Here is a 21,676-nt window from a genome sequence, read left to right on the forward strand (position 1 = left end):
TGGGCACCCAGGACCCCCAGATTATTGGGGAGCTCCCATGAGGCCTCCTCACACCCCTACAGCCTCACCCAGTCCTCCAGTATTAAACAGTAACCCAAGGCCAAACGGCTGTAACATAAATGTAATAAGCCTCCAGGCACGTAACTCAACTCAACAAACTATATGCCAGCCAGCTATAACCCATCATAAGCCCCCGAGCTTATAATACCACCTCCACTCTCTGCTGGCTCTCTCTCCTACCTCCGTCAGGGTTCTCTTTACCCCTGCATCATTGCAGCTGGTCAGAGTGGTCCGACTGCAACCATCAACTCGAGCTACTCAGCTCTCCCACAGAGCTCCAACCCCTGCAGCTGTCTGGAGGGAACTGCTAGCTAGGCTTTGGCCTAGCTATTTATAATGGTCTGACCCTGCCCCCTTTTGGCCATGTGACCTGCCTGGTTGCCCCAGCAACCCCCATCTGTGCTGCTTCAGGGAGCTTCAGCAGCCCTGTTCCTACTGCTAGTAGCAGGCACCCTGGTGCCCTGCTACAGATTGCGTATGGTTCTGGAGGCAGGAGAAGCCGTGGGAAGCTGGCCAGGCCTACCCACTGAAAGCTTTGGCTTCTATCGGGCGGAAACTCAACCCTAGCTTTTATAGGCCAGATGACAAGCCCAATTTCAAGCCCCGACTGGGCACAGTTTCGCGCTAAAATGTTCGCGCTTTTTTTTCCACAGGGGACAGGGTTTCCCCAGCACATGGCCATGGCCATGCAGCAAGCCGAATAGGGGCTTTCCAGATTGTGAGAAGAGTGCTGATGGCATCTGTTGCTGGGCAAAGCTGGCAGAGTCCAGCTTGAGCGTGACATGCCCCCTTGCCGTCAAACACTCAACTACAACACATCATTGTCCTTGCCTTCAATTTCGGCGAACACCTATAGGAAACAAGCAAAGAAATATTAACATAAAAATTCAAACATTAAACCGTGATTAGGTGGATCTTGGTCGTCCGGCTAGCCAATTGTGGTGGGCCAGTCACCGAAGCCTAGGGTGGCAGCTAAAGCTTCTTGGCCTTCGTCCCCTAGTCTGCGCAGTTGTTTCTTCATCAAGCCGCTACAATTCAAGAGGAGGCCGAACATAGCCCGTTCATGAGGGGATCAGTCAGGTGGTGGCCGGCGAGCTTGGGGTGTGCCACCATGGCCTCTCAGGGCTTCACAAGTCGTGCTTCTGAGGCAGACAGATGGTGGATGATCCTTAGGTTCAACGGCGATGTTGACTGCAGTTCCTTCACTCAGGTGAGGACAGCTGAAGTTGTCGGCTGGGGTGGGCTCTCCGCCTTCACGCACACACCGAATGCAGCACACAAATTCCTGTGCCAGAGTGGGGTTAGCGATCTTACTCGACTTGACCCCGGCAAGCAATAGGGCGCTCTCTTCTCCCCTCGGTTGGAATGTGACCGTGGGGCTCCCCATCACACAGCCGAATGCGGCGGGGGTGAGCGAAAATGCCCATTCCTTCCCTCCCGTTGTCAAGGAGAGATACCCCGACACTTCCACGTCCTGCGAGCCACCCACCTGGTGGAAGATTATGTGGGCCCAAAGATCGTCTGGGGTCATCACAGATCGGTGGCTGCAACCCCATGGGCAGTGGGCATTCAAGCCCGCTTGGATTTCATCTCCCTCCACTGAGGATCCCATCCTCGTCGCCATGTGTGGGGCATGAGCCAGGTTGTGACTGTTGCCCTGGTGGGTTCTATCCCCTGATGTTAGTTTGCGAGAGGGAGAGGTGGACTCATAATGGTTCCAGAACATTTCATTTGATCTCTTACTTATGTACCACCGGTGTGGATGTGGCTGTGCAGGCGGTTACACTTGGATCTGTCCCAGTTCAGGTGAGGGACGAACGAACGAAAAACAAAACGATGGATCCGAGATCGAAAACGACGATGAACGAACAGATACGAACGAGTGCACAAACGATTGCCTATGGTTCCGGAGGCAGAAGAAGCCGTGGGAAGCTGGCCAGCCCTACCCACTGAGCGGTGAAAGCTCTGGCTTCTATTGGGCGGAAACTCAACCCTAGTTTTTATAGGCCAGATGACAAGCCCAATTTCAAGCCCCAATTGGTCACAGTTTCGCGCTAAAATGTTTGCCCTTTTTTTCCACAGGGGACGGAGTTTCCCCAGCACATGGCCACGGCCATGCAGCAAGCCAAACAGGGGCTTTCCAGACTGTGGGGAGAGTGCTGACGGCATCTGTTGCTGGGCAAAGCTGGCAGAGTCCAGCTTGAGTGTGACAGAGGAAAAAGAAGAAAAGATGAGAACACAAGACAAATATGGATTCTATTTCTGACTATCACAGACTTGTTGTGTGACTTGGCCAAGCCACATCTTAGCTCTGTGCCTCAGTTTCACGTCTATAAAAGAGGGATAATGGCAGTTCTCTAACTCATGGGAATTTTTCTCAGAGCTTAGGAAATATCTATTCTTTTCACCCAATTTCTCTCTTTTTCGAGGGGCAGATGTAGACATAGACCCCTTCAGGAACCTTATATTTATTCATTCCTTGAAGCACTGTAGTAACATTATAATGAGTTCCCCTCTCCAACTGTTACTGTCCTTCTAAATAACAAGCGTCTTTCTGACGCAAAAATGTTTTCCCTCTTCCATGCAGATGAATTCAACTCCTACGGCCTTCTCCTGTGGACTGCCATCCCAACAGTTATTCCCAATACATAAAGTTAACGCATTACCTGCTAAGACTTAATACCTATTTCAGTGAATAATAAAAATACAAGAATTAATAAAATAATCATTAATTTCCTGCTAGAGAAATATTCATGATGTGGTCCCTAGAAAACATCAGTTCTATTAATTAAAGACCAGCCACAGGGAGCAAGTAGCCCACATCAGCAGATGCAGAGTAAGAGCAGTTTGTAGTTTAGACCACACACTGTACAGAAAGTTAGTGGGAAGAATATAATTTAAAACTGGAATTGGTCTTCTCTTACATTTTATAATTTTAAATTTCCCTCTTCATTAGAAATGGTTTGTCTATATCAGGGGTGTCAAACTCATCCCATCCCCTGGGCCAGATTTGGACAGTGATGCTCCTCACAAGCCAGTTCTGGACCTGGCAGAGGCAGTGGGGTCAATGGCAGTAGGGCAAACAACGGTAAAGGAAATGGTGGCAGGGGAAACAGGACTGTGCCAGCCCTTACACCCCACCAGTTGTCAACAGCCATGCCCAATGGGCCCCATATTCTCAGATACTGCAGCAGGGCCCACTCAGTAATTTTGTGGCCTGCCTGGAACCACACAGGTTGAGATCTGGCTGCAGGCTGTATGTCCAGCTTCCCTGATCTATATAATGAGCCCCATGCCTCCTGTGCTAGTACTAGTGGAATTATATTATTTAAAAGACACAAATCTAAAGGTGAGTCTACATGATACAATGCAGGTCTAGCTCAGTTATTACGCCATATAGATACAAGCTAAAGCAGAGGTGGCCAACCTTTTCTGGCTGTAGGCTAGACTGACCCACCCTGGGGTCAGAGACAGGTGGGTGCTGCTAGGACCTGGGGAGTCTGCAGTAACACGAGAAGGGTACCCACATGCAAAGCCCCTTCATCTGCAGGCCAGATCCAATGGCTCCACTGGCTCAATCCGGCTCATGGACCATAGGTTGGCCAGCCTCTATATTTAGACGGCCCAATTCTCCTTCACATGCAGTGGTTTGAAAGCTGTGTAGTTTTGTTAGTGTCAGTATTGTTACTTCTAATTTTCACAAGCCTAGAAGGAAAATTAAGGCCAATAGTCCAGTGACTCTTTCTTAAATGCCATTTCTATAAGAAACTCTAAATGACTGATATTTTATTGTACACCAATATCATATTCCAACATTACTATTGCTTGTGACATCCTTGCTCCTGCCCTCAGATATCATACACACACTAATGTACATTTTATAATATAAATATATACACACAATTTTGTATTTCATAATAATGTATACACACACAATGTACATAAAATGTATATGAGAAAAAGAGAGGTGGAGGATGCAGCATGGTGCAAAGTTACAAATATCTATCTTAGGGGTGTCAAGCATACAGCCGGTGGGCTGGATCTAGCCTGTGGAGCTGCTCTATCCAGCCCACTGACTAACAGTGGAACACTGGAAGTTGGGGGCATGAGGTGGTAGTGGCAGTGGAGGCAGTAAAGCATACAGAAGGAACAAAGTATGCAGAGGCAGCAGAGTATACAGTGATGGTGACAGTGCCCACAGAAGTAGCAGCAGCAGCAGTAGCTTAAGAGTATGTGGCAGCCCTTCCAGCCCCTACCATGTCCCCCATGCTGTAGCCAGAGCTGGAGTTGCTGCTATGACACATAGCGACAGCAGCTCTGGCACAAGGCATGTGCCAAAGACTGGAGCTGCCACCACATGCTCCACTGCTACCACTACTACTATGGTATACCTCACTGCCGTCACTGCCTCCTTGTGCCCCAGGCTGGATCTGGCCCAGGGCACTAGGCGAGTTGGACACCCCTGAACTATATCATCCTTTAGTAGCAGGGCTGGAGTCAAGCAGTGCTATAGTGATCTCTTGTGACACTCTCCCAGTCCCTTGGGCCCTTTCTTCTCAATTTCCTGCCAGATCTTGATGTTGTTTGAAAAGGAAAGTTTAGGTCCCTATATTGAGTATAGCCAATGCCCAGAGGGAATCTAGTCCACTGCCAGGTCACTCTTCAGACACCAAATGCCTTTAGGGCTGTGTTTGTGACCTCTGACCACATCTATAGCTTCACAAATGTTACTAATTATCATGTCAACAGAGTGATTTGCTCCAACTCAATGTTTGGCCCTTCAGGCTTCAAAGCCTTTGTGGGACCTTCAGCCCTCCCACCTTTGGTTCCTTTTATCTACCTGGGCTCCTCACCCAAGGCTCACTGTCTGGGCACCTTGGCTATCAGGTCCCAACCCTGGTCTTTTGTTCTGAGCCCCTGGCCCTCCCTCATGCTCTTGCCTTTCTTGGGATGCAGGTTTACTCTTGCCTGTCTCAGGCTCCTTTCTCTTGTGTATCCCCTTCTCAGGCTCTGCCTCTGGCCTTGGCCCTCCTGACCTCAGGCCACTTCTAGATTAACCTGCCTAGCTCAGGCTCTTGCCCTCTAGGCTTCAACCAACCTGCCTTGTGTCCAGCTCTGGCAGGGCTCCAAGACCACCTGTGTGGGAGGGAAAGGCACCCTGGGATGCTGGAGAACTGTGCTTTGGCTTCTCTTAAAGGGGTAAATTGCACAGACTTTCAGTCTCCCAGGAAAAACTCTCCTGAGAATGATTTAACCCTGGTTGTCCCCTGGGAGTAAACTCCTGAACATCAGTACACTGGTGGTTTCTCCTGGGGCAGCAGCAACCCTCCCAGGAGAAACTGAATGTCTGTAAGTAGCCTCAGTCCACCAAACAGCCAGTGTTTGAACCTCTATGGATCAAAGCTGAATTCAAAATAATAATATGGTAAGGCCAGGCTTAGTAATCAAGTATCCATCACTTTTATGATACACATATTGGCCACTAAGTTGCATTCAGCACAAAGAATGTGTCTGGGCATGTACATACTTGCACCATAAACAGCAAAATAAGCAAGGCAGCTTTTAGGATTTTATGTAGTCATTGCATATTCTGCATAGAGTCTTACTAGACATGTGTCTACAAAGCTGTAGTTCAAAAGCCTCAGTAGCTACTATACATAATTTTCCTTTATAGAATTCTCCTCAGCCTGATCTTATTGAGTGCCCTTTGAAATGTCAGGAGTAATAATTATTCCAAGCAAGTCCATCAAGGTTGTATGGATTGCACTGCTGACATGCTATTTTCTTCTGGTCCAATTTAGGATCCTGAAGTAGCTGCTTTCATATATACTAGTTTATGAGGCAGTGCCTGAGGCTTGCTAGCACTGGGTCAGACCTTGCAGTAGTCACAGAACAACAACATCTCTATGCCTCCAAATCACCCAAAGAGCAATTCAATGGGAATCCCACAGTAAAATACAGATGGGTTCACTGAATAGCATCTCAGTAACTTGCTATCAGTAAATTCCTTAGAATAGTTTATTATATTATGTTGGATGATATAGTAGATAGTTGTAACTTAGCACCATGCCACACACCATTAGCTTTATTTTGGTGCCATAGCCTCTGTTTGTTGCCAGCTGAAAGGATAGCAATTCCTCCTTTTAATTAAGCTAAACATTGTAAAGTATGAAAAAAGCATTAAATTAAGGCCAAAGTTCTATTGTCAAGTAAGCAGGCTTCTATTGTGTGTATTGCCAAGAAGAGATAACAGGGTTCTTTTATAGATGGCCAATTTGTGTACTGCCAAACAGGCATAAGGTTTGTTTAAAAAGTACCCAGTGTGTGTAGTACCAGCCAAGTAGAGCTTAGCTTCAAACTGATGTTCAGTTGCTGAATGCCTATTTGTAGGTAGTTTTCTGTAGAACGATATAGATCAGAAAGTTCTCCACAACTACTTCCTGGAAAAGATTCTACAAATATTTAAATAAAATTGGTACAAATACTGGCCAGCTTCAAACATCCATACTGGCTTCAGCAGTACTATTAACTGGTGGTTACATGCCAGTTACAAGTCTACATTAGCACCTCCGCTCTTTTTATCTACACTGGTTAGATTGCACTAGAAGTAGTTACTGTAAGGACTTTGTGAAGGATAGGATAAAAGCTGAGCACACCCAAAGGAAATGAGTGAGCACAATAAACTCTCACCCCAGTGACTCACCTTTACTTAGCTGGTTAGATAGAAGGGTCCAATTAAGCAAAATAGATTAGTTTTCCATGATTCACTGTTACCTTGAAACACCTTTTAGTGATGCCTTGCATATCATAGATGCAATGGATTTGTCAATAAACTAGACAGTAAGTCAGGGTACTTGCTGAAAGAAAGCCTGCACAAAGCTTGCCTTAACACCCTTGAAAAAAACTCTCACTGGCTGCTAGGCAACAAATGGTGATTCCCAGTGCTTTTTGTTTGGAGATGAGGTAAAACTCAATGGTTTTGACTGAGTTTCACTTTGAGGCTTTAGGTATGACCTGAACAAACATCTATATGCAAACAACCCTGAAAAATGGGAAGATTTAGGAACCAGAGCTATCTCTAGTATAAGAGCAAAGAAAATGCTCTCATACAGTCATACCCCGCACATTTCAGAAAGCTCTAATGCAAGCATATTCTATCGTTATTGTGGTTATTCTGTCAGTATTATTATTATTCAGTTGAACTTGTTCAAGCATAACTCCAAATTACTGCAGTGGAAATTCTACCTGGGTAGGGACTTTAAGATTTGGCCCATTGTGCCTATATAGGAGGTATGCATATTTTGTTATGTACATTACTTTACATTTGGTAACAAAATATACTATGAAGGATCAAGACAAAGAGATGATTTTATTTATGATATATTAATAGGAAGCAAAAGTCACATTTTAATTATGATGTTGGCTAAGAGAATAACTTGGAATGAATTAATTGCAAACTCAGACAAGTATATCACAGAGCAAAATTTGCATTTCTGGTGTGGAAATAAAGGAAAATATTTGAATAGTGTAGATTTTAGATTTTTTTTTTTGATTAATCCCCACATCTGCCTTGATGATGGTTTGTAGAAAAGGTAGGGTGGCTGGTTTTAGAACTTTGCTACAGATCTGTAGGCTGCAAATGCTGCTATTTGGACAGAGGTACATACCAGTCAAAGTTCCAAAATAAGCTTTCTTCCTCAACTGCAAAGCCACATATTTTTACCACGTCAGATAGGCCAAGGAAATTACATTGGGCCACACTAAGACTGAAAGACATGAAGACTGTTGAATACATTTCCATAGAGAATTACCGTGAAAATCTACTGTGAAGGTTTACAGCTAAATTAAATGACAGTACTCAGCCACAACAGTATAGGCTGGGCAACAAATTTAGGATCTTTCTTAAATTATTTCTGACTGTAGAGTGAAGAGAATGCTTTGCCAGAGAAGCCACCATAGTCACAGAACCAGAACAGAAAAATAATAAATTAAGTTAAGAACTAGTATCCTTGAAATGCCAAGGGAGAAACCAAAGAGAATATAGGCATTCATTCAAAATTCAGAAAAGTTTGGAGAGATATGGTCTTTCTGAAGTCAACTGCCCACAAAGCTAGAAGAGGACATGACCTCTGGCTCACTAATAACTTTGTAAATAACAATGTGCAAAGATCTTAGTCAGAACAGAGCTACTGAATGGCAGGATTCAAGCAGTATTTCTGTCCATTGGGCGGGATTCCTGGATACATCCTTCCCTCCTCAAGTAAAGGATCGTATGAATTAAATGAGTGGAGCCCAGCCTCTCTGGCAGGTGTGCCACAGATTGGTCTTGTGCCTCCCTGAGAGCCATTCTGATCTCCTTCTTCTGCTCCATCTATTGCTTTTCTCCCTGTTCTGTGCCTGGTCTCCTGCTCTGCCTTCTGCTTCCTGACCTACCTGCTGCTGTGCTGTTTTTCCCCTCCCTGATCTGCCACACACAGCACCACGCCACTTGTGCTGTACTTTAGCCACCCATAGACTATGTCATCTGGGAGCACACTTCAATGGATGAAAAGTGTATCTGTGGATCCAAGGAAAAAAAGCACTCCAGAAATCTTCACTGTTTCATCAACAGCTGTGTAAGCTGCAGGATCCTTTGCTGTTTACCAAGAATCACTGTTAGATAAGTAGTGCATATGAACTGACCTTTCAGTAAGAAGTTCTTTCAAAGAGAAAGTTTTGCAGTAAATTCACAAGAAACGAATAGGTTTCCTACTCTCCAAAGTGGTGTTGATTGACATCACTAAGAACTATATCAACTAGTTTTGACAGGCCCAGATACCTAAAGAAAAGGACACCTCACAGAGCATAAAGCGTCGATTTCTCTTAGTCTTTCTAAATCAGAGAGGCAAAGTAAAATCTTATTTATGTACTTAATCTGATCTGAATCTTGAGCAGATATATTCAAGTGAAAGAATATAATATTTTACTGGTAGCTTAAGTTAAAAACACAAATTAGAAAGAAGCACACTATTCATCTCCCTACAGGGCCAAAAGAAATGGAGGATCTGGAGTACTGGACAGATTATATGAAGCATCAATCTTTTCTAATTTTGCACATTCTTAGACATTCAAACATCACAGACAAATAAATAATATTAACTAGTAATTTGGCATAATCAGATATAAGGTACAGCAGAAAAGCAATGTTTTAAGACAGTAGCTGTACACTAATAATTCAAGAACACATCAGCTTTTTGCTTCAGGTTTTCTTTTCTATTTTTTTTCAAACTGACCAATTAAGGCATATATGATTAAAACTGAACTTTGGATTATGCTCAAAATTTCTAGCAAGTTTAAATAAATAGTCACTGCACTACGCTAAACACTGTTGTGTAAATCAGGTAGTAGCATGCCCACACAGGGCAATTGCCCAACCATGTTGTAGAGATGCAACCTTCTGTGTGTTTGTTGTTGGACTTGCATTAGTGTCATTCCACTAACTTACACTTTATTCAATATAAATTGAATAAGATTCAGAATTTGGGTGTAAATACATCAACATCCCACTGTTGCTCCACACCTTTATGCACTTCCATGGAAATGTAGTTGTCCCAATATGAATACAAACACCTCAGAAACCACAAAACACTTGCATATACAAATTCCACTCAACACACACATTCCACTTTCCACCCATACCCAAGGAAGGGGTACATATGTTCTTAGTTGCTGATGCATACTTAGAAGCATTCTAGTGATACAATAAGTATCCCAATCCTGGTTACTGGAAAGATTTCCAGTACACATGGGTATGCCCATACCTACATCCCAAAGGAGGCCATCCACCTCTGTAGTGCCATCTCAACTTAACAGCAAACTCAGATACATTGACTCCTGACCTTCAACAAAAATCCAGTGTCTGTATGAGTCATTCAGGATCTACAGCATTTAAGGCAGTGATTCTCAATCAGTGTGCCACAGCACCCCAGGGGTTACTTGAGATCCTTTCAAGAATGCCACACAATGTTAGCACTGTTCAGTTTACAAATATGATTCACAAGATAAACCCAGAGATTTCAAATATAAATCCATATTTGTAGGCTTTCTGAGTACTTTGCAACAGAAATAACTTTTCTATTATTTTTCTGTAGTAAAAAAATGGTGAAAACTAAAAGCTGGTATTTCCCCAGCGGTGCCTCAAGTCTATCTGGGGGTGTCTTGAGTCTAAAAAGGTTGAACACCACTGATTTAGAGCCATACTTTTCTATATTAAAGTAAGCAGTGATGAGGATTATGCCTCCTTTTGTTTTCTGGCATGCAAAAGAAATGTACATGCTCTACTGTTTCCCTGAGGTGCACACATTAGGTGTTCTGGGGCTCAGACTGACTTCCTTCCACTCTAAAGTGCAAAAGAAAATCAAGTCCATGCTGTTTTCCTCTGAGTATTTAGTGTACAGGAGTTCACAGAAATGGACAGTAGGGAGTGTTCTTGTCCTTGATCCCTAGCGAGAAGCATAAGGAAGCATGGCAGAATACCTACTACACCCTTTTCTACCTCAATACATACTTATGCAGCTGCTGGAAACAAATCTGGCTCTTCAATCATGAATCCCTTTCTAGTGTGGTATTTTCATAGACAACACATCTTTCTACAACTCATTTTTTCTTAACTAGACTTAAGAAGGTTGTACCACCTTAGCTAGAATAATATAATCAACTCCCCATTGTTAGGGTCTGATTCAATGTTATTTTGGCCATAATCTCGAGGCTGAATAGGAGCAGATCTTTAATGCTACAAGCAAAATCAGTATTACAGATTACAGTGTCACCTGGGCAGGAAGAATAGAGAGAGAGTAAAGTAAGCAATAAATGCTGCAATCATAACAAACCCAGTACTTCAGGTTGTTATTTTCCTAATTAATCTGATTGAGAGGCAGTTTAAAGAAAATAGATTGCAATTACTTTTAGCTAGAGGCCCTTTAAATAAATGTTATATTTGTGCACTTTAATGTTTCACCCCAACTACAACGTGTTAGTTTTCATGGCCAGTGGAATATCTGAGGGCAAGTGATGTTGAATTTCCTTCTTTATAATGTGCCATGTTGTCTGGGAGTTCACTGAAATGAGTTTTACATGTGCGTGCATTACTGCTCACCATGGGATAAGTAAGTCCATTTGTAATCAGAGAAGTTTTCCTGTAGGGCATGCCTGACAAATATATTCCACTAAATCATTACTTTGATCCCACCCATACACTGGTATTACTCTGCATGCTTTACATCTGACTTGTCTTTATGAATCATGCAGTAAAACACACCTACTTCAAGAGATTATTGGTAATGCTGCATTCCACATACATTAAATCTCATTTTAAATGTAGGTTCAGATCTGAAATGTTGTTATTATTCAAATTCTGGAAAAGTTTGAATTCTGAAAAATGTTGAGAGTGTTGGTAGTAGTTGTCTCTGACAGCACTGGATTATGACTTCAGTTTTAACATAGGCGACTGGGGAGGGAACAGGCTGGGGCACGTGCCCCTCCTGATAGGTCTGTCCCCACCACTGACGGGTGCTCACCAGCTCCGTCCCTGTGACCACCAATGCTGGTGTCTGCAGGTGCTCCCCAGTTCTGTCTCCACTACCAACACTGATGCCAGCATCTGCAGGTGCTTGCCAGCTCTGTCCCCGCTGCCAACGCTGCTGCTGGCTTTTGTGGGTGCCCCCTCCCAGACTCAGGATGCACCAGTTGCCCATGAGTGTTAAAGCATTACTTTTTCATTAATATCCTAGTATCATAGTAGCTAGGGTCAGAAGGGACCTAAACAGATCATCAAGTCTGACCCCCTGCCTTGGGCAGGAAGGGATGCTGGGGTCATATGACCCCAGTCAGGTGTTTATCTAGCCTCCTCTTAAAGACCCCAAGGTAGGAATGAGCACCACTTCCCTTGGAAGTTGTTTCCAGGTCCTACCCACACTAACCATGAAGTAATGCCTCCTGATGTCTAGTTTGAACCTGCTTTCTATCAACTTGTGGCTGTTACTCCTAGTTACCTCAGGTGGTGCCTGAGGGAACAGGGCATCTCCTATTCCTTGCTGATCCCCCCTGGTGAATTTGTAGACGGCCACCAGATCCCCCCTCAGTCTTCTCTTGTGGAGGCTAAATAGGTTCAGGCACTCTAGTCTGTCCTCGTATGGCCTGTCCTGCTGCCCCCTTATCATGAGAGTGGCCCTCCTCTGGACCCTCTCAATGCTAGCCACATCTCTCTTGAAGTGTGGTGCCCAAAACTAGGTGCAGTACTCCAACTGCAGCCTGACCAATGCTGCATAGAGGGGAAGGATCACCTCCCTGGAACTGCTTGTGATGCATCTGTGGATGCATGACAAGATGCAGTTAGCCTTACTGACAGCTTCCTTGCATTGGCAGCTCATGTTCAACCTGGAGTCAACAATAGCCCTGAAAAGTATCATGACCCAAAGCCTATTGGGATGATCCAGGAGGATCATATTAGAAAATTCACATTCTCGTGTGTGTAAACTAAATAAATTTGATCAGAAAATTATTTAGATAATAAACACAGAACCTTATGACATTATTGTTTTAGAGTTACTTTTCAAGATATAGTATGAAGTGCTTAACTTTCTGGAGCAGTTTATTAAACCAATGAAGAAAAACTAAGTTTGAAGCTAACAAATATTTAAACTTTTGATACCTTGTATTATAAGGCTATCTGGCCCTGTATTTTTGCCAGATTTCATAGTCCTTAATCTAAAATTTTCTTAAAGATTGTAGAAACACCTATTATCTATATCTGTATTGCTTTCATTTATATTTACTTCTGCTAAAATGCATCATCCATTGAATCCTCTTTCCAGACAAAATTAAGTAAAATTAGCATATTTCAAAGATTAAGTATGACATTTATCATCTTTATTTATTATTGATTGTTTTCTTTGTTAGTTACATAATCCTTGCTAACAGTTCCTAGATTTTATTAATTCTTACAATAAAAAGAGGACATAAAAGAGTTTTTGTAGTCACCATTTTTGACAGAAGTTTTATCTGAGTCTGAACTTTAATCAGATCCCTAAGGAATTTATCCTCATTGTGCTTCTGAGTGTTTCTAGTATAACAAATTCTTAAAAAAATGGAAGAAGTATTGCTTTTTTTGTTATGGTCCCTATTTTTCAGAGACAAGTTCTCCCTCTAACATATGTGAAGAAAGAAATATATTGGCCCTTTACCTTTAAAATTGAAAATTGCAATATGAGGGGACCAAAATCATTTAAGGACAGATTCTGTCTTAATTTACATCCAAGCTTACAATCCTGCATTATGTTGTTCATAAACAAACTGATGTTCCTATGTGGAAGCACCCGTTAATCATTTTTATAATTAGAGGACCTGGGAGACCTAAGTATGAGCCAGGTCCCATTGTTCTGCATGTTATAATAATAACTACCTCTTATGTAGAACTTTTCATTAGTAGATCTCAAAATGTTTTTCAAAGACCGTATCATCATCTCCCTTTTAGAAATGGTGAGAGCAAGGGAGGGCAGAGAATTGGCATCTAGCAGGCTCAAGGACATCTAGCAGGCCACTGGCAGAGTTGAATATTATCCCCAGCACCCCAGTCTAGGGCTCGTTTTATGCAGTCACGTTATCATAGTGGGGTGCTTGCTTTGTTAAATTGGGATTGACATTCCCTTACTGTTTAAAAGTCAACATTTCTGTATGCTCTAAAATCCACATGCTTCCTTAAGTTGCCTTGAAATATAGTATGCTTGGCAGTGTGAATGACAGTTAACAAAGCACATTTGGAGTCATTTGAGCCTGTAATTCCAGAGATACAGATCCGCTAAACAAAAGAAAAACATATACTAGTATTTCTTAAGGTAACAGATGGTACCAACCTTTCTTTGCTCAGACCTGAGTATAAAAGCCTTGCTCTATGTCCCAAATAGGCTTAACAACTCAATATTTATCCTGCTGATATCTACTGAAAAGAATATTTGAAAAAGAGTCTAGCTGTCCACAAAGACATGTCCCTAACTGGTATGCCCTAAATAAAATATATTGTGCATGGCTGGACAGAGTAGTCAAGGGGATTCTTAGCCAGTCATTAATTCACAGAAGTTGAATGTAGGTAAGCTGCAGCCACTGAATCTGACCTTCAGCTAACTGAAATCTGAAAAAAGATAGCTAAGCATGTCACTAAAATCCACCTCTATCAGGTTTTCTATTATTTTCTTTTGGGGTAATGTAACCTGAAGCATAGTAGAGAATTCTGAAGGTACTCAGACCTTACTTAAATTATTATTAGTCCTCTGGTGTCTTATTTCCTTCCAAGATGTCACATTCAACAACACTCAAACTTCTAAAAACCAGGCCACAGAATTAAAGTGCATACCAATGCAATCTTAGCTCTACCTCCTTTTGAGCAACACCACAATATGCCCATAAAATATATGGGCCCGCTTGCATTATGCCTTTGCAGACAGTGCATATCACTTAGGGAAGAAGGCACATTAAAACCTTACCACAAAACACATGCCTTTTTATTCCTATGCAAAAACATGTGGTAAGTGAGCTGTACTGAAAGGGAGCTACCTATACCAGTTGCATACTCAAACCTAGAGCCAACTCTCTGAAATAACCTCACACTTCCATAATCCCTTTGCTCTCTTTTGCAAGCCCTACATTCTCACTCACAATATGCCATCTCATCTCATTTAAAATCCATCATTAAATTCACTCTTGTATCCCACTTTACTGCTATCTGTTGCCTGGACAAAAATTTGCTATGTATCACTACTACAGTCTAGACAACTCTACACCACCAGGAAGTAGATTATGCACCTTGAGAGATCAATGTACCCTTTTCCTTTGATAGTGTATATATAGGGGCCTACCAAAATTGCAATTTTGCAATTTTTGCAGAAACTGCAATTTTGGGCAGGCTCCATACTTTTGGCAGCCTCCCTGAAAAATAAAAAACTACCCTCCCCCCCCCAAAAAAATGTTGGCTCCCTCTGGGAAGCCAGCAGTCCTCATGGTTACTATGGCCCAGCTGTGCAGTTCATCAGGGATGGGAAGGGGAAAGTGGACTCCCAGCATGCTAAGATAGCTGCCACCCTCACCCCTTGCTGCTGATTGGCTTCAAGGGTTGCCCATCATATGGCCCCACCCCTCTCCAGCAGTTGGCGGCAAGGAGTGGGACTGCATGAGGGATAGCCCTCACAGCCAATCAGAGGTGTCGGGGAGAGGGGCTGCCACATTACCTTTGTGAAAATGGTGGCTGCCTAGGCATTTACCTGTGAAACTGGCCAGCCATTGCCTCAAGTTCAGTAGACCCCTATAAATATATCAGGAGTCAGACCTACTGAAAGCATCAGGCTGTTCCCAGATCTCCTTAGATCACAAACATGAGCTCTTTCGTGCTGCTTCGAATAATCCCTCCACCAATCAATCCAGCTATACTTAACACAACAAATGTGGCTGGAGTGCATGCAGGCAATTCTCAGTACGTATTGCATAATTCATACAGTTAAAGTCACACTGGTACTTACCCTAACTCTGTATTTCCTGGTTTTCAGCTGTGTGTTATTGAACTGGACATTCCAGAAGGGCATAAGATATCACAAGGCTACCTTAACTAGGCATTAATATAGCTTTTTTTGTGAGTAAATTAATGCAAGAATATTAGAATTTTTCTCAGACTACTAATCTAACACATCCCAGTGGGCCTCTAAATAGGTGCAACAGTCCATGTATAAGCTATATTATTATTACCATTATCATTATTATTATTAGATATTATTTACATGACAGAACATAGGAATCTTAGCCAGGCTTCCTGTCCTGAAGAGCTCAGTCTAAGAAAAGAGACAGCAGATGGATACAGACAGACAGATGGAAGTGTACAGGAAAATTAGCAGACATTAGTCGGCATGATAACCAGTTAAGTCAGTGCACCAGCGACTTAACTCTTGTCAAATTTTTGTAAGCATCACAGCAATGGAGAGTGTTTAAGGAGGATAATGAGGTAGCTTTGCAAATATTTATGAGGCATACAGGAGGGCAAGTGTGGGAGAAGGCACACAGCTGTTTGTTTGAAAATTTGACAAGTGAGAGAGGGAGACTGGCTCCCAGCGATTGAAATTGGAATTGATTACTTGGTAATGAATGAGCGATGGTAGGTGGCTTGCGAATTTCCTGATTATTATTTGGCTATTCCCATGTACATACTATCTGGGGTTGCCGCTCTGTCTTTGTTTCATGCCTTCAGATTTACCACAGTTTTGGTTGTGGTAATTTTACAACTCAGCTACATCCTGATATAGGGTTCCATTGAGATTAGTGCTAGCTAAATATTGCATGTTTTTATCATTTTTGTTAGTCTGCATGGAGCAACATAGTACTTTATAAAACCCTGTAACACTGAACAGCTAGAGATATATAATTTAGCACGACAGTAGATACCATACAAGGTCCTTTGGGTAAATTCAATATCTTTTATTAGATCAACTCAAATAGGTGGAAACAATCTTCTTTGCAAGCTTTTGGGTACAAATACCCTTCGTCAGGCTGAGGAAATGTCTGCAGTTGGTCTGTGCTCTTCCAGGAGGGAATAGTGAAAAAGCCAGAAGCCAGTATGCATGCAAGAAAGCCAGTCAGTAAAAATACAAATTGAAGTAGTCCATGGGTGAGAGATAGGTGGGGGGGATGGGAAAGGGAATGAATACAGTTGATTAAGAGAAGAGAGGTTACCTGGGGAGTCAGATGTTAGGCAGGTTATAATGTGTCATAAATCCAATGTCTATATTTAGTACATGATTTTTTGTATCCAGTAGGTTGATGAAGTGAAGTTCGTAGGTGTGTCTTTGAAAGGTGTTTTGTAAATTCCCTTTGAGGATTAAAACTGAGAGCTATGAGAGTACTGACAGCATGAATGCCACGTGGCTCCAGAGGCTGGCACAGCATGGCAAGTTCCTGCAGATGGCAGTGGTGCTGTCAGCAGCAGGAGCATGGCAGCAGCGAGAGGCAAGCTCCCACAAGTGCCCATGGCACTGTTGGCAGTGGGGGGGGAGTGCCAACCAGTGGTTGGCAATCACCCACAGATGCCACCAGAAGTGTTGGCAGTGGCCAGCAATGATCGGGGATCGCCCACAGATGCTGCCAGTGGTGTTGGTGGTGAGGGGAGGTAGTGAGCAGCGACTGCCAGCATGCGCTGCTGGCAGTGCTTTTTGCAGGGGGTGCACCGCCAATCTCAGGGGGTGCATGTGCACCTGCATGTATACCCAATGCATTGCCAATGACTGAGAGGATTAGAACTGAGACCAACAGGCAGAGCCATACCTAGGGATATGCAGGGCCTGGGGCATATCAGCCTGTGTGGGGACCAGAGGTGGGGTGACGAGCAGCTGAAGCCAGCAGCATTTACCAGTGGCAGTGTGTGGTGGCCGCAGCAGGGCCTATACTGCACTGACTGCAGGGCCCCCCAAAGCACAGGGTCTGTGGCGGTGGCCCCAATTCATCCCTCCCAGGGATAGCTCTGCCAACACAACTACAACCTATACCCCTAGATACCATACACTCATTTTCTTCATGTATGAAACACCATGTCAAGTGCTTTCCATTCTTGTCTTCTAATTTATACCCTTGGCTTTTCAACATAATTACATAGTCTTCCATAGATTTATGGTACTTTCTGATGAAATCAAGCCCCAAGTTAGTTATTTTTATGGTTTTGCATTTCTTGTATTTGGGAGTGGAGAAAGAAAGATCATTCCAATTTTAGTATAAAATCTATTTGAATGTTTTCATAGTCCCATGTGTCCTGGCAGCCCCAGGCATGTGTGGTCCCACTACACCACTGGTTAAATGATTTGTTGTTGAGCGCTTAACATCTCTTTGAAATCTTTTAATCTAGTATTAGGAAATGTCTCTTGCTTCTTTTTTTTAATATTATTTTGATTTCAAAGTCTTGGTAACTTTTTTTTAAATTGGCAATTGTGATGGACTATGGTGTTCATTGTAATATTTCTATGTTAACTGTATTCTTATTGTAACAGTGTTGCATGCCTCTGTTTCCTTGTAGCTAACATAGGGGAGACGGATGGGGGTCGGGAGGCAGGGGGAATGGGTATAGAGACAGTGAAGCTGGAGTTTTTGGTTTACATGAAAGAAGACAGATCCATCGCATACTTCTATAGAGACTCAAATAGCTTTGTTGACATTTTAACAAAGGTGGGGATTACAGATATCTAGGGGAAGACAGAGAAATAAACTTTGGGTTGTATTTGGTCTGCCCAACAAGAGGTAAAGTCCATCTCTCAGGAGCTAGGTTCCTGAGTCAGGGTTATGGAAATAAATGGGAGGGTGAGGAACAAAGTCAGTGTGAGTCTCTCAGAATGGGAGAGAAACGGGACTCCCTGCATGCTTTAGAGGCCACACCTGGTCTGGTTTTGGGATACATTCTGAGACCACACAAAGCCCAGGTGGTCCCAAGCAATCACCCCCTGGACGGTATTCTGTAGCAGTAATATCTTTGAAACTGGCAATTCATCACATATCTCAAGACCCATTTTGTGTGTCATACACTTTAAGTTTTCTGTTTCTTTCCTTATTTGGAGCCAGAGCCCACTGAGATCAGTGGAAGTGTTATCAGATATTTAAGTGGACTGTGGATCAGGCCTTGAAAGACTGAAGATCTAGACTGACATCCCATTCATCACAGCCAGAAAGTTTAGAAATACAGCCATCTGGACATCCATATTCAGGAGGCAGACGCTGGCAGCATATGGTGGCACATTTCCAGATAAAAATGAGTTTTTTCCCTCCTCTCTTCCTCATGTGTTACTGTATAACCAAAAATCTTGCTTCAGTATTTTCATTTACAGAAGTGGACACTGTTGTGACAGGCTGTCATGGGGTACCCAAATCTACACTGATCCAATTTGGGGGGAATTATGTGAGAAAGCAGTGCCCCCAAAATGAATTGCTGTAATTTTGGGAACACCCTCCAAGGCTTTTCCATGCTAAGTCATATCATTCTGCTTTTCTACAATTTCAAAAGGTTGCTTCCCATGAATTCTGTATTTTGTGGCACTTCCCTGGTGATAATATAGAACCAAGGCCCCCTCTGACCTTTGATTCTCTTTGGTTCCAGCCAGATTCTGATGCATCAAATCCATCATAGCTCTTAAATCATCCAGAATCTTTGGACAAATTTTGTGGTTGGTTCCCCCTGTCTCCATGTTACCCTCTCAGGAGTCATGGACAAACTCAAGAGGGCCCTTGATCTTCCAGCTATATGAAAGGTCAAATGCAGCAAACCCCATGGACTTCCAATAGGCAAAACGTATGTAGACCAACATCATATCCCACTTACCTGCCTTCTTATTTGCATAAATTTGTTACAGTGGCTATAAATAATACATCTACCACTGGTTGCACATGAGGAGCCATATACCTATTTAAGTAACTTGTTCCAAAAAAACTGAAAATGTAATTAACTTTGCAAGGTAAAAACATCCCATTTTATTGTATATCCAGAACATAGCAACAAAAACAGTACTCTTAACAGGAGTACCAAAGTCAGGAAAACACATAAGTCTATATTAAAAATCTCTCAAACTAATCGTTCTACATTGTTTCCTTGGATAAATAGCAGCTCCCCTGTTTAAACATACGTTATAGAAAAATTAAATTTCCTAAATACCCTGTAGACTACTTCCCCCCAAAGTGACATAAAAATGCCATGATTAAAAAATAAACGCTACTAATGCCCAATTGCAAGCAAATGCTCTTACTGCATTTCCAAATTATAGACGCTTATATTAAAACACACAAATTAATTTTATAAGAATTATAAAAAGGTAATGGATGCATAGTGTTTTGGTATACTTTATTACACTTTTGTAATGGGTTGGAAAAAGGTTCAGAAATAAGCCTCAGGCATGACATACTTGGTAACCAATCTCTTCTTAACCTTTTGAATTAAAAGTTGTTTAGATATTATACCGGTGATTCTCAGTCAGGGTACAATGGCATGCCTTGATATCCTTTCAAGGGTACTACACAATGTTATTACTTCTGTTAGGTGCACAAACACAATTCACAAGATAAACCCAGAGATTTCAAATAGGAATCCACAGTGTTAAACCCATTCCAACCTGCTATGGGCTTTCTGAGTCCTTTGCAACAGAAAAACAGCTTTATTGTTTTTCTGCAGTCAAAAAACAAGTGAAAACTAAGAGCTGGCATTTTCTGAGGGGGACATCAAGACTATAAAGAGTTGAGAGCCACCAGTTTAGACACTGGGCTTCTGCAATCCCACAAGCCCAAATTGCTCTGAAGTGGAAAGGCACTGAAGACATTTCAAGGTGGCTTTTAAACTGGCACCAGAAGCTCTAGATTATGGGGAGAGGGGAATAAGTCAGCCAAGTGGTTGAAGACGTGACCTGGTGGCCCTCTCAGCTTTGCCAGCTTGGGTTGACAGGTGGGGTGTTGGCCAGCTGTTATCGGCGTATCAGTGTTGCTGGCCTACTAACCCTCCGTGGCCAGCCAGGTGGGCAAAAATAGTAAGGATATTTTGGCTGGTGTGGTGGCATTACATGACATTAGACATTACACAATCAAGAGTCGTGGCAACAGCCATTGTAAGCACGCAATCTGTGGTTTGAAGCCAACATGCCAGCAGCCAACCAAATGGATTTTTCCTTCCTTCTGGTTTTAAAGACGGTGGCTTGTCTGGTTTGTCCTATTTGAAAATGTCTTCTCAGGGATCTCTTGGTGGATCAGGATGGGGGATTCTTCTTCTGAGGTAGCTGGTGACTTTTGTGTAAATTTGCCCTTTCCAGCAATTTCAGACTTCGAAAGGCCACAACTCCCAAACTCTATCCACACAACCAGTCAGCAGGTCTGTAGATATTTTGAGACACTTGAGGTCATCAGCCCATCCAGAAAAATCTCAGCCATCCCTGTTCAAAAATATATTTGTTTAAAATGCCAGGTTGGACCTAGGCGGGGGTCTCACCTTAGCATCTATGAATCTGTAAAAAACCGCCCCACCCTATGGCACGGTGACACCAGCCTTGGAACCATCACCTCTGGGAGCTGGCTTCTCAGGGAGTGACATCACAATGGCGGGATCCACCTGGGAGCATGGTGTAAGCGCGCTGCAAACCCACAGGGCCGCTTTGCTCAGCTTAGTGAGTCCATTTAAGTCACCTCCCCCCAAACCCTGTGTCTTGAGATGAGATGGGAAGCTGGTTCCCTAGAACCAACTAGCTTCAGCCTCATCACCAGGGATCCTGGTTTTCTCTCATTTAAAAAAAAATCCCAAATTTTCTGACTCAAAAAAGTAATCCAAAATCCACATTTTTCCACGATTAAAATGAAATACCACTTATATCTATATCACATTATATTATCACATTTTTCTATGATAAAAATGAAACACCACATATATAATATGTATATATTAGACATATCACATTATATATCACATTTTTCTGTGATTAAAATGAAACTGCGCTAATAAGTATGCGTGTGTATTAGTGCTATTTAATTTTAATCATGGAAAGATGTGATACATAATATATGTGATATACACTATATATATTTTATATATCAC

Source organism: Crocodylus siamensis, chromosome 3 (assembly GCF_052110815.1).
Source record: "Crocodylus siamensis isolate JL-2025a chromosome 3, ASM5211081v1, whole genome shotgun sequence".
Classification (NCBI taxonomy): domain Eukaryota; kingdom Metazoa; phylum Chordata; order Crocodylia; family Crocodylidae; genus Crocodylus; species Crocodylus siamensis.